The sequence below is a fragment of the Coregonus clupeaformis genome, chromosome 12, assembly GCF_020615455.1.
Source record: "Coregonus clupeaformis isolate EN_2021a chromosome 12, ASM2061545v1, whole genome shotgun sequence".
In the NCBI taxonomy this organism is placed as follows: domain Eukaryota; kingdom Metazoa; phylum Chordata; class Actinopteri; order Salmoniformes; family Salmonidae; genus Coregonus; species Coregonus clupeaformis.
The window spans coordinates 4,652,025-4,666,330 of NC_059203.1; positions in this window are offsets into that span (position 1 = coordinate 4,652,025).

Here is a 14,306-nt window from a genome sequence, read left to right on the forward strand (position 1 = left end):
GCAGAGGGAGATAGAGAGGAGATAGGTAGAGGGAGAGATAGAGAGAGATAGAGAGGAGATAGAGAGAGAGAGAATAGAGATAGAGAGGAGATAGAGAGGAGATAGAGAGGGATAGAGAGAGGAGATAGAGAGGCGATAGAGAGTGGATAGAGAGGAGATAGAGAGACAGAGAGTGAGATAGAGAGAGATAGAGAGCAATAGAGAGGAAGAGAGATAGAGAGGAGTTAGAGAGGAGATAGAGAGGCATAGAGAGGATAGAGAGGAATAGAGGGATACAGGGATAGAGAGAGAGATAGAGAGGCATAGAGGGGATATAGAGAGGAGATAGAGAGGCGATAGAGAGGAGATAGAGAGGAGATAGAGAGGCGATAGAGAGGAGATAGAGAAGGAGATAGAGAGGAGATAGAGAGGCAAGAGGGAGATAGAGAGGGAGATAGAGGGGATATAGAGAGGAGTATAGAGAGGGATAGAGGGGAGATAGAGAGGCATAGAGAGAGAGGAGAGAGATAGAGAGGAGACAGAGAGGAGACAGAGAAGAGATAGAGAGGAGATAGAGAGTGAGAAATAGAGAGGAGATAGAGAGGCATAGAGAGTGAGATAAGAGATAAGATAGATAGTGCATAGAGAGGGAGATAGAGAGATGAGATAGACAGGTAAAAGAGATAGAGAGAGATAGAGAGAGAAGAGAGTGAGATAGAGAGGCACAGAGAGGAATAGAGAGAGAATAGAGATGAGACAGAGGAGACAGAGAGGAGATAGAGAGGCATAGAGAGGAGATAGAGATGAGATAATAGAGAGGAGATAGAGAGGAGATAGAGGGGAGAAGAGAGGAGATAGAGAGGCATAGAGAGTGAGATAGAGAGGAGATAGAGAGACACAGAGGGAGATAGAGAGGAGATAGGGAGGAGATAGAGAGGTAGATAGAGGGAGATAGAGAGAGATAGAGAGCATAGGAGAGATAGAGAGGAGATAGAGAGGCATAGAGAGGAGATAGGATAGAGAGGAGATAGAGAAATGAGATAGAGAGGAGATAGAGAGGAGATAAAGAGAGGAGATAGAGAGGAGATAGAGAGGCAGATAGAGGGAGATAGAGAGGAGATAGAGAGGCATAGAGAGAGTAGAGAGAGACAGAGAGGAGATAGAGACAGAGAGGCATAGGAGGAGATGGGGGGAGGGAGATAGAGAGAGATAGAGAGGAGATAGAGAGGAGATAGAGAGAGTAGAGAGGATAGAGACAAGAGAGTGAGATAGAGAGGGATAGAGAAGGCGATAGAGGAGGCACAGAGAGGAGATAGAGAGGGCAGGAGATAGAGAGAGATAGAGAGGTAGATAGAGAGGCATAGAGAGGGATAGAGAGGGAGATAGAGAGGAGATAGAGGTGCTAGAGAGGGAAGAGAGGAGATAGAGAGCATACAGAGATAGAGAGGAGATAGAGAGATAGAGATGGAAGGAGACAGAGAAGACAGAGGAATACAGAGAGACAGAGATGAGACAGAGAGGAGACAGAGAGCATAGGAGAGTGAGATATAGAGACAGAGCCTATATTGACAGAGATGAGACAGAGAGGAGATAGTAGATACAGAGAGGGAGATAGTGAGATAGAGATTGAGACAGAGACAGAGGACAGATGGAAGATAGAATGATCACAGAGAGGCATACACATGTAGAGGAGATAGAGAAGAGAAGAGATGTGACACAGAGAGGAGATAGAGAGGGGATAGAGATGAGCCCTACACACAGAGTGAGACAGAGAGCGAGACAGAGAGGACACAGAGAGGACAGAGACAGAGAGGAGATACAGAGAGATAGGGATAGAGAGGAGATAGAGAGGACAGAGAGGAGAATAGAGAGGAATATGAGAGACATAGAGAGGAGATAGAGAGGAGATAGAGAGGAGATAGAGAGTGAGATAGAGAGGCATAGAGAGGAGATAGAGAGGAGATAGAGAGGAGATAGAGAGGAATAGAGAGAGATAGAAGAACAGGATAAGAGTAAGAGATAGAGACGCACAGAGAGAGAGATAGAGAATGAGATAGAGAGGATAGAGGGGAGATAGAGAGGAGATAGAGAGATAGAGAGGAGACAGAGAGGAGATAGAGAGGCATAAGAGGAGATAGAGAGGAGATAGAGAGTGCGCAGAGAGTGAGATAGAGAGGATAGAGAGGACATAGAGAGTGAGATAGGGAGATAGAGAGGCATAGAGGTGGGATAGAGAGGAGATAGAGAGGATATAGAGGGATAGAGGGGCATAGAGAGGGAGATAGAGAGGCATAGAGAGTGAGATAGAGAGGCAAGGAGTGAGATAGAGAGGAGATAGAGAGGGAGATAGAGAGGAGATAGAGAGGCATAGAGAGAGATAGAGAGGAGATAGAGAGGCGATAGAGAGGAGGATAGAGGAGATAGAGAGGAGATAGAGAGGAGATAGAGAGAGATAGAGAGGAGATAGAGAGGATGGGGATAGAGAGGAGATATAGAGGATAGAGAGGAGACAGAGAGGAGAAGAGAGAACAGAGGGATACAGAGAGGATGATAGAGAGCAGAGATAGAGCATAGAGAGAGGGTAGAGGGAGATAGAGAGGAGAGAAGAAGTATAGATAGAGAGGCATAGAGAGGAGATAGAGAGGAGATAGAGAGAGATAGAGAGGATCAGAGAGGAGATAGAGAGGAGATAGAGAGTTCCAAGAGAGGGGATAGAGAGGAGATAGAGAGAGCAGAGAGATAGAGAGAGAGAGAGAGATAGAGAGAGAGATAAGAGAGGAGATAGAGAGAGAGATAGAGAGGAAAAGATAGAGAGGATATAGAGAGAGAGAGAGAGAGAGATAGAGAGGAGATAGAGGTAGAGATAGAGAGGGAGAAAGAGAGGAGAGATAGAGAGGATAGAGAGTGAGATAGAGAGAGAAATAGAGAGGAGGCTAGAGAGGAGATAGAGAGGCATAAGAGAGGAGATAGAGAGAAGAAGAGAGAATAGAGAGGAGATAGAGAGAGATAGAGAGGGGATATGGGGAGAGGATAGAGAGGGAGAGATAGAGAGGAGATAGAGGGATAGAGAGAGATGGATATGAGAGCAGATAGAGAGGAGATAGAGAGGCAGAGAGAGGAGATAGAGAGGAGATAGAGAGCAGAGAGAGTGGAGATAGAGAGGGATAGAGAGGAGATAGAGAGGCATAGAGAGGAGATAGAGAGAGATAGAGAGGCATAGAGAGGAGATAGAGAGGAGATAGAGAGGTATAGAGAGATAGAGGAGATAGAGAGACATAGAGAGGGATAGAGAGGCATAGAGGTAGAGAGGAGATAGAGAGAGATAGAGAGCAGATAGAGAGGAGCATAGAGAGGCACAGAGAGAAGAGAGAACAGAGAGGAGATAGAGAGGAGACAGAGAGGGAGATAGAGAGAGATAGAGAGGAGATAGAGAGAAGATAGAAGAGAGGAGATAGAGAGGGGAGATAGAGAGGGCAGAGAGGAACAGAGATGAATAGACACAGAGATAGAGAGGAGATAGAGAGGAGAGGAGATAGAGAGAATAGAGAGAGATAGAGAGAATACGACAGAGAGATAGAGAGGAGAATAGAGAGGCACAGAGAGGAGATAGAGAGGCATAGAGAGGAGATAGAGAGGAAGGATAGAGCCGCATAGAGAGTGAGATAGAGGGGATGAGAGATATAGAGAGAGATAGAGAGGATAGAGAGGATAAAGAGGAGATAGAGAGAGATAGAGAGAGATAGAGAGGATAGAGAGAGATAGAGAGGCACAGAGAGAGAGAGAGAGATAAAGAAGAGAGGAGAAGAGAGGCATAGAGTGAGAGTAGAGAGGAAGAGATAGAGAGGAGATAGAGAGGAGATAGAGGGATATAGAGAGGAGAGTAGAGATGGTAGAGATGAGATAGAGAGATATAGAGAGGCATAGAGGGTAGATAGAGAGGAGATAGAGAGGAGATAGAGAGCAAGAGGAAGAGGAGATAGAGAGCATGGAGAAAGAAGAGATAGAGAGGGATAGAGAGGAGATAGAGAGGCATAGAGAGGAGATAGAGTTAGATAGAGAGGACTAGAGATAGAAAGAGATGCATAGAGATGAGATAGAGAAGGAGATAGAGAGGCACAGAGAGGAGAAGAGAGATAAGAGGCATAGAGAGAGATAGAACTTAGACAGAGATGAGATTAGAGATGAGACGAGAGCACAGAGGGATAGAAGATAGAGAGGCAGACAGAGAGTGAGATAGAGAGGCATAGGGGAGACAGAGAGAGACAGAGAGATGGAGATAGAGATGAGATAGAGAGAGATAGAGAGGCATAGAGAGCAGATAGAGAGAAGATGAGATAGAGAGGAGATAGAGAGGGAGAGAGAGTAGACAGAGAGGAGATAGAGAGACAGAGAGGAGATAGAGAGTACATAGAGAGGAGACAGAGAGGAGAAGAGAGGATAGGATAGAGAGGAGATAGAGAGGAGATAGAGAACGAGAGACATACACATAGAGAGGAGATAGAGAGGCACAGAGGACACAGAGAGTGCTACAGAGAGGAGATAGAGATGAGATAGATACGGGCAGATAGAGGAGCAGAGGCAGAGAGGACACAGAGAGAGGATAGAGAGGGACAGAGGGGAGATAGAGAGGATAGAGAGACAGAGAGGAGACAGAGAGGACAGATGGAGATAGAGAGGAGATAGAAGAGTAGGAGAGACAGAGAGAGACAGAGAGGAGATAGAGAGGGCATAGAGGCAGAAGAAGAGATAGAACAGTAGGAGATGAGAGGATAAGAAAGAGATAGGGCATTTTGACAGAGAGATGAGATGAGAGAGATAGAGGGAGAGATAGAGAGGAGATAGAGAGGCGAATAGAGAGGAGATAGAGAAGTATATAGAGAGAGATAGAGAGAGATAGAGACAGAGAGTGAGATAGAGAGGAGATAGAGAGACAGAGAGAGGAGATAGAGAGGAGACAGAGAGAGATAGAGAAGAGAGAGGAAGAGAGAGAGAGAGAGGAGATAGAGAGGAGAGAGGGATAGAGAGGGATAGAGATGAGATAGAGATGAGATAGAGCGAGATAGAGATGAGGATAGAGAGAGATAGAGAGGAATAGAGAACAGGTTACAAGAGGAGACAGACGATAGAGAGGATAGAGAGAGCAGAGAGCGAGATAGAGAGATAGAGAGGAGATAGAGAGGTAGAGATAGAGAGGCATAGAGAGAGATAGAGAGGGATAGAATATAGAGAGGAGATAGAGAGTAAGAGAGAGATAGAGAGATGAGATAGAGAGGAGATAGAGAGGAGATAGAGAGTAGAGATAGAGAGACAGAGATAGAGAGATAGGGGATATGAGAGAGGAGAGAGAGGAGATAGAGGAGATAGAGAGGCACAGAGAGAGAGATAGAGAGGAGATATATTTATATAGAGAGTGAGATAGAGAGGAGATAGAGAGAGAGATACAGAGGAGATAGAGAGTGAGATAGAGAGAGATAGAGAGGAGATAGAGAGGCGATAGAGAGGGATAGAGAGAGGAGATAGAGAGAGGAGATAGAGAGGGAGATAGAGAGGCATAGAGAGGAGATAAAGGCATGAGAGAGATAGAGAGGAGATAGAGAGGAGAATAGAGAGGCCATAGAGAGGAGATAGAGAGGACAGAGAGAGAGATAGAGAGCGAGCATAGAGTGGATATAGAGAGGAGATAGAGAATAGAGGGGAGATAGAGAGAGATAGAGAGAGATAGAGAGGCATAGAGAGGATAGATAGAGAGAGATAGAGAGGCATAGAGAGAGAGATAGAGAGAAGATAGAGAGGGGGATAGAGGGGAGATAGAGAGGCATGAGAGGAGATAGAGAGGAGAGCGATAGAGAGGCATAGAGAGAGATAGAAGAGAGATAAGAGAGGCGATAGAGGGGAGACAGAGAAGGAGATATAGAGAGGTAGAGAGTGCATAGAGAGGAGATAGAGAGGAGATAGAGAGGAGATAGAGAGGAGATAGAGAGGAGATAGAGAGGAGATAGAGAGGATAGAAGATAGTGAGATAGAGAGGCTAGAGGGGAGATAGAGAGGAGATAGAGAGGCATAGAGGAGATAGAGAGGAGGAGGGACAGAGAGGAGATAGAGAGGAGATAGAGAGGAGATAGAGAGGCATAGAGAGGAGATAGAGAGGAGATAGAGAGGAGATAGAGAGGGGATAGAGAGGAGATAGAGAGGAGATAGAGAGGAGATAGAGAGGAGATAGAGAGGGCATAGAGAGGAGAGAGAGAGGGAGATAGAGAGGAGATAGAGAGAGATAGAGTTAGAGAGGAGATAGAAGAGATAGAGAGGCATAGAGAGGAGATAGAGAGGGAGAAGATAGAGAGGAGATAGAGAGGATAGAGAGGAAGATAGAGAAGAGAGAATAGAGAGGAGATAGAGAGGCATAGAGAGGAGATAGAGAGGAGATAGAGAGGCGGGGATAAGAGAGTGAGATAGAGAGGGATAGAGAGAGATAGAGAGATAGAGAGGAGATAGAGAGGAGATAGGGATAGGAGAGAGAGATAGAGATATGAGAGGGGAGAGATAGAAGAGGGTAGAGAGGAGATAAGAGTGAGACAGAGGGCACACAGAGAGGAGATAGAGAGGGATATAGAGGAGATAGAGAGACAGAGAGGGAGACGATAATGGAAGATGGAGAGAGATAGAGAGGGATATAGAGGAATAGAGAGTGAGATAGAGAGGAGAATAGAGAGGAGGAGGAGAGTAGAGAGAGGGGATAGAGAGATAGAGATGAGATAGAGAGGAGATAGAGATGTATAGAGATGAGGAGATAGAGAGGAAGTAGAGAGCAGATAGAGAGAGATAGAGATGGAGATAGAGAGGGTAGATAAGAGTATAGATGAGGCATAGAGAGGGAGGTAGAGAGGAGATAGATAGGAGATATGAGAGGAGATAGAGAGATAGAGATAGAAAGGTGAGATAGAAGAGATAGAGATGGAGATAGAGAGGGAGATAGAGAGGAGATGACACAGAGAAGGAGAGATAGAGACAATTGAACATAGGATATTGATAGACACACAGATTGAAAGGATACAGAAGAGATAGAGAGGAGAGATAGAGAGGCGATAGGAGACACAGAGAGGAGATAAGAGAGGCGTAGAGGGAATATATGAGGAGTATATAGAGAGGGATAGAGAAGAGATAGAGAAGAATAGAGAGGAGATGAGAGGAGAGATAGAGAGAGACAAAGAGACGAGACAGAGAGGAGATAGAGATTACAGAGAGGGAGAGAGGGAGATAGAGAGGCGTACAGAGGAGAGTAGAGAGAGATAGAGAGGCATAGAGGGAGAGTAGAGAGGAGATAGAGAGGCATAGAGAGTGAGATAGAGAGGAGATAGAGAGGCAAAGAGAGAGATAGAGGAAGGAGATAGAGAGGAGACAGAGAGTGGAAAGAGAGATAGAGAGGCAGAGTAGAGGAGACAGAGAGGAGACAAAGAGAGTGAGATAGACAGATGCCGAGATAGAGTTTCAGAGAGAGAGATAGAGAGTGAGATAGAGAGGAGAGAATATAGAGAGGCATAGATAGGAGATATGAGAGGCAAGTACAGAGAGTGAGAGTATAGATGAGAGATAGGAGATAGCATAGAGAGGAGATAGAGAGGAGATAGAGAGCGAGAGAGAGATAGAGAGAGGATAGAGAGTGAGATATAGAGAGATAGAGAGAGAGAGGGAAGGGGAGATAGAGAGACAGCGATAGAGGGAGATAGAGAGGAGATAGAGAGGCATAGAGAGTGAGATAGAGAGGGAGTAGAGAGAAGATAGAGAGGCATAGAGAGGACACAGAGAGGAGATGAGAGGAGATAGAGGAGATAGAGGGCATAGAGGGGATATAGAGAGGGAGAGTAGAGGGGGATAGAGAGGCATAGAGAGTAGAGATATAGGTAGATATAGATATAGGGAGATAGAGAGGAGATAGAGAGAGAGATAGAGAGGGATAGAGAGGAGATAGAGGAGATAAAGATGGAGATATAGATGAGATAGAGAGGCACAGAGAGGAGATAGAGATGCAGTACAGAGTGAGATAGAGAGAGATAGGAGCCTCCATAGAGATGAGATAGAGAGGAGATAGAGAGTTCATAGAGAGGGAATAGAGGTGGATAGAGAGGAGATAGAGAGGATAGAGTGGAGATAGAGAGGAGATAAAGAGGAGATAGAGAGATATAGGAGGAGATAGAGAGGAGATAGAGAGGCACAGAGAGAGATAGAGAGGGGATAGGAGAGGAGATAGAGGGAGATAGAGAGGCATAGGAGAGGAGATAGAGAGGAGATAGAGAGGCATAGAGAGGAGAATAGAGAGGAGATAGGAGAGGCATATAGAGAGTAGATAGAGAGGCATAGAGTGGTTACGATCCGAAACTGCTGGTCCTGCCCGCTTGCTCCTTCCTTTTTCCCCGTGTGTGTTGTCTGTGTCTGTCTCCCTGCCGGCAGCCCAGGCAGAGTGATCTAGGCTCAGGGGCGTGGCTTATTCTCTCTCATGCTCGGTTACTCCAGCTGCGGCTCATTGTCACCAATCAACCAGCAGTCATCTACCCGGCTGGACACCTCCAGCGCCAGTTGCTCCTACACTACCTGGTGATCCCGCCTTGTTCTGCGCTGCTACACTGCCATCTCCCACGCCGGCAACCTGCCCATCTGCTGTCTGTTATCCCTCGCCCCTCCAGCCTCCGAGACTACTGGCTCTCCCCCCACTCAGCTCCTACCCCGGTCCGGAAGCCATTCCCACCCCCAACAGCTTCTCTTCGCAATTCACGCTGAATAAACCATCCAATTCACCTCTGTTGTCCGTGGTGTCCAAGCCTCTGCACCTGGAGTCCCCACCAAGCCAAGCGTAATAGAACGAACTGGCCAAACATGGACCTGCAGCAGAGATGCCACATGAAACAACGGGCGATGGCGCACAACGCGCCTCCATTCACAGGAATGTTATTAGGACAACACGACTCAACTCATCCGGACTTTGTGGATAACAACCAGCAGCTGTTGGATGCAAGTATCTCATCTCACCTCTGTAGCTAACCTGGTAACACCCACTACCTTTTGTTCTCCTCCGCCTGTTCTCCCACAGTGGCTCCAGGGCCTCGGCTTCCGCTCCTGTTTCTCGGGAACCCCCCTACAACTCCACCCGAACTTTCACCGGGGACCTGGAACAAATGCCGTGCTTTCCTGCTTCAGTGCCGCTTGGAGTTCCAACAGAAGCCCCCTGTCTCTTCTCCACTGGAATCCCCAAAGGTACACTACTGGGTTAATGAGGGGCAAAAGCTTGAGGAGCAAGAATGTTTGTTCTACCCGGCAGATTGCCAGCCTGTCGCTGACGATTTTTCCCAATTGAAAGTTGTGTTTGATCACCTCGAGCCACGCCGGGACCGGCCACAAAGAGACTATTGAGTTACAGAAAGGGCACGGGTGGCTGGCTACGCATTGATTTTGGACTTGGCAGCCGATTCCAAGCGGAATGACGGGGTTTCAGGGAGCGTTTGTTAACGGCCCAAGTGACAAGATTACAGAATGAACTAGCTGGTTCTGGATGAGCTGCTAACCTTCATGTTCTCGTTTTTACAAATGCACAGACAACAGGCTACGGAGAGAGACAGGAGAGGGGCGAAGGTCGAAACCCACACCGCAGCGATCCCTCCACGGAACTAGACGTCCATGCAGCCGGGGTCGCCTGTGTCCGGCCGAAAAGGAACGGCGCAAAAGGGCTGGTGAGTGCATGTATGTGGGGACCGCACTCATTTCCTGGTTAACTGTCCGGTTCGCCCAAAAGACCAAGCTCGCAGGTAAAGTGGGCATAATTTCATGAAAAGTCTACACCTGCGACTCAACGCCCACAGCCCTGGCCCATTATCCCAGCTACAGTCCAGTTCCAGGAATCTATCTCTCCCACTAGCCGCTTTCATCGACTTGGCAAAGGATAGTTTCTGGACGCAACCTGGTCACCCAGGCTGAGATCCCTGCTAAGCCCCCTGCTACCTAGCAACAGTAACCGCTATTGACGGCCATCTGCTCTGCCAACATCACCCATCAAACGTCCCCCTCATGCTGTCCGGCAATCACAAGGAAACCATCCAGGCCAAAGTAGTCTCCTCCTCGGCCTCCCCCTTATCCTGGGCTCCTGGCTTAGCGCTCAACCCCACCCATTGACTGGCAAAACCACAAAATACAGCTGGAAGCACTCACTGCCATTCTGCTTTGCCTTGGGCCGGCTATTCCGCCCCGGTAGGTTCCCCTGCTTTCCCCTGTCAAAACCCCAGACCTCTCTTCAGTCCCCGAGGAGTACCTGGACCGGCCTGGAGGCATTCAGTAAATCCAAGGCACTTTCATTATCACCCTATACAGACACATGATTGCGCCATTGAGTTACTGCCTGAGTCTTGGCCGTCCAGTCGGCTTTTCAATCTGTCCCGCCTGAGAGAGAGCCAGGGAAACCCACATAGGCGACTCCTAGCCTCTGTGGCATCATCTCGTCCCCTCATCTCTCCGCTTGTTGGTGCTGGGTTCTTTTTTGCAGAGAGCGGACAAAACATTAAGGTCTCTGCATTGACTACAGAGACTTAACAACATCAAGCAGTCAGAAATACGTACTTTCTGCCTCTCATCAACTCAGCATTTGAACTCATGGAAGCCACCGTGTTTACCAAACTCGACTTTACGTAACGCTTTACCACCTCACCGCTAGATCAGATCGAGACCCAATGGAAAGACTGGGCTACCACTCCCTCTCGGACACTTCTTTGGAATACTCAGTCATGCCATTCGGTCTCACTAATCCCCCCAGCAGTGTTTCAGGCCAAGATTCACGATGTGCTGAGGATTTCACACCAGTTTGTGTGCCTAGTTCATTTGGATGACATTCTAATATTCTCTAAGTCACAGGATGAACACGCCTCCCACGTCCGTCTGGTTCTCCAACGCCCTCAAGTGGAAAATAAAACTGTATGTGAAAGCAGAAAATGTGAGTTCCACCAAGGGCAGTCCGTCTTTTTGGGCTTTATTATCGAGCGGGACAAGTGAAATCACCAGACTCCTGACAAGATCAGAGCGTTGCCGAAAGCGGCCCACACCCCACGCCCCGGAAGCAGCTAACGCTTCCTGGGCTTCCCCGCCAACCGCTCGCTCATCAGGGGGCGGTTTCAGCCGAGTGGCTGCCCCCTGACCAAGCTCACCTCCCCTAAGGGGTGCCATTCCTGTGGACGCCTGAGTGACGTAGTCAGCCGGAGTACATTGAAGAATCGCTCACCACCTCACCTGTTCTTATTCATCCAGACACTAGTTTGCAGTTTGATTGTGAAGTGGACGCCTGATTGGGGGGGGGGTGGCAGTCCTGTCACAACGCTCCCCCACGACCAGAAGCTCCATCCTGTGGCCTTTTTCCTCCAGGAGATTGACCCCGCTGAGAAGAACTAATGACGTGGGTAAACCGGTTGCTTGCTGTCAAGTTGGCGTTGGAGGAGTGGAGGCACTGGCTAGACGGAGCAGAGCAACCCTTCAGTCTGGACAGACCACAAGAACCTGGGCTTACATCCAGCTTCATCCAAGAGTGGGGCTGAACTCCCCCCGCCAGGCCAGATGGGCTTTGTCTTTCAGCAGGTTCAAGTTTATTTTAACATATCGTCCTGGTACACGTAAATGTCAAGCCTGATGCCTCTCCCGGCCAGTTTACAGACAATGAAGACTTCCAGCAATCCTGAACCTGTTCTGCCCGCTCCTGTTTGGTGGCGGCTGTTCACTGGGAAACCGAGTCCTCGACCCGATCGGCACAAGAGTTGGAACCTGGGACCGCCGACTTGGCTCCGACTTTCTCTATGTTCCCGCAGCCGCGAGCGGCCGCAAAGTGCTCAACCGAATCCACACCCCTCGCCCCATTCTCCTGCCACCCTGGCATGAACCGCGACACTGTCGCTACTCAAGAGGCACTTCTTGGTGGGTCATCCGCCGAGGCAGACGTCCGGGAGCACGTGGCGGCCTGGGTTCCATCTGCAGCCCAAAACAAGGCCCGCCCCACAGGGCCCCTTCGGGTCTGCTGCGGCCTCCCTCCCAGTCCCGAGCCGCCCTGGTCTCACGTGGGCTCTGACTCTGGCCACTGACTTCTCTATGTCTGGAGGGCAATGACACCACACTACCCATCGTGGACAGATTCTCTCAAATCTGCCCATTTTGTTGCAATACCAAAATTACCATCTGCCAGTGAGACAGCCGATCTTTTGTCCTCACATGTATTCATCCCCCCCATGGAATACCTGTGACGGTAGTGTCCGACAGTAGGGCCCACAGTTCATTTCCTCGTAAGGAAGGAGTTTTGTTCTGCTCTAAAAGTGCCTCTGTCAGTCTCTCATCAGGTTTTCTGGATCCCCAGTCCAATGGCCAGACTGAGAGGACCAATCAGACCTGGAGGCTGCTCTACGCCGTGTGACATCCCAGAACCCGGCCCACTGGGCACAAACATCTCCGTGGGCCTAATATGCTCCACAATCCCTCACCTCCCTCTGCCACCGGCTCTCACCATTTGGAGGCGGCTTTGGGGTACCAACCGCCATTGTCTCCTGTCCCAGGAAAGGGAGTCAGCCATCCTGGCAGTCTGGGGATAACTCTCTGGCCGCTGCCGCAAGGTGTGGGTGGAGACCCGTGAGGCCCTTCAATGCCGGACAGCAGAGCGGAACAAGAGAGTGGCGGACAGGCACAGGGTGAAATGCTTCTCGCAGTTCCAGCCATTTGCCAAGGAGTCTGGCTCTCTCCAGCAACATCCCCCCAGCGCACTGACTCCCGTAGAAGCCGCCCTGCATTTGGGTCCTTTCAAGATTGATTCCATCATCAACCCTTCCGGCTGTCTGGCCGGAAGCTTCCGCAGGCCACAGAGTCCATCCTACATTTCACGTGTCCCAGCTGGAAGCTGGTCTCCCCAGCCTCTTGTGTCCGCCTGTCAGATCCTCCGCCACCGCTGCGGACACTGGACGACCATCCAGCCTAAGACGGCAAAGGAGATGCTGGACGTCCGGAGGCGTGGTAGAGGGCTTCTGTTACCCCGGTGGACTGGGAGGGATACTGTCCTCGAGGAGAGGTCCTGGATTCCGATTTTATACTGGATCCTCAGCTGGTGGCGGATTTCCACAGGGACCACCCACAAGCCGGGTGGAGCGCGGTGCGCTGCTGAGGGGGCGGAACGTTACGATCCACTGCTGGTCCTGGCCCGGTGTTCCTTTTCCTTTTTCCCCGCCAGGTGTGCTGTCTGTGTCTGTCTCCCTCGCAAAGCAGCTCCAGGCAGAGGATCTAGGTCAGGGCGTGGACATTCTCTCTATGCTCAGTTACCCACCGCGGCTCATCGTCACCAATCAACCAGCAGTCATCTACCTGCGGGCTGGACACCTCTCCAGCGCCTGTCTGCTCCTACACTACCTGTGATCCCGTCTGTTCCTGCGGCGCTGCCTACCACTGCCATTCCCACGCCGCAACCCGCTCATCTGTTGTCTGTTATCCCTCGGCCCCAGCCTCCCGGACTACTGGCCTCCCCCACCTCAGCTCCTACCCCGGGTCCGAAGCCGATTCCACCCGAAGTTTTCCTACAATCCACGCTGAATAAACGAGCCATCCCTAATTCACCCTCTGTTGTCCGTGTGTCCGTCTCCTGCACCTGGATCCCACAAGTGTCATAATATAGAGAGTGAGATAGAGAGGAGAATAGAGAGGAGATAGAGAGGAGATAGAGAGGAGATCAGATAGGAGATAGAGTAGGCACAGAGGAGAGAGAGAGGAGATGGAAGATGTGGCAAGAGGGTATAGAGAGGATATAGAGAGGGAGAGAGAAGAGATAGAGACAGATAGAGAGGAGATAGAGAGGAGATAGAGAGGAGATAGAGGGGATGGAGGAGATAGAGAGGCAAAGAGTGGATATAGAGATGGAGATAGAGAGGCATAGAGGAGATAGAGAGGAGATAGAGAGGCATAGAGGGAGATAGAGAGGAGATAGAGAGTACATGAGAGTGAGATAGAGAGGAGATAGAGATGCATAGAGAGTGTAGATAGAGAGAGATAGAGAGAGCAGAGAGAGGACAGAGAGGGATAGAGTGGAGATAGAGAGATGACAAAGAGGAGATAGAGAGTGCATAGGGAGTGAGATAGAGAGGAAATAGAGGTAGGAGATAGAGAGGAGATAGAGAGGAGATAGAGGCGTATAGATAGAGATAGAGAGGCAGAGAGAGAGGTATAGGAGGAGATAGATAGGAGATGAGAGAGTGAGAGAGTAGAGAGAGATAGAGAGTGAGATAGAGAGGAGATAGGAGAGGAGATAGAGATGAGATAGAGAGTGCAGAGAGAGA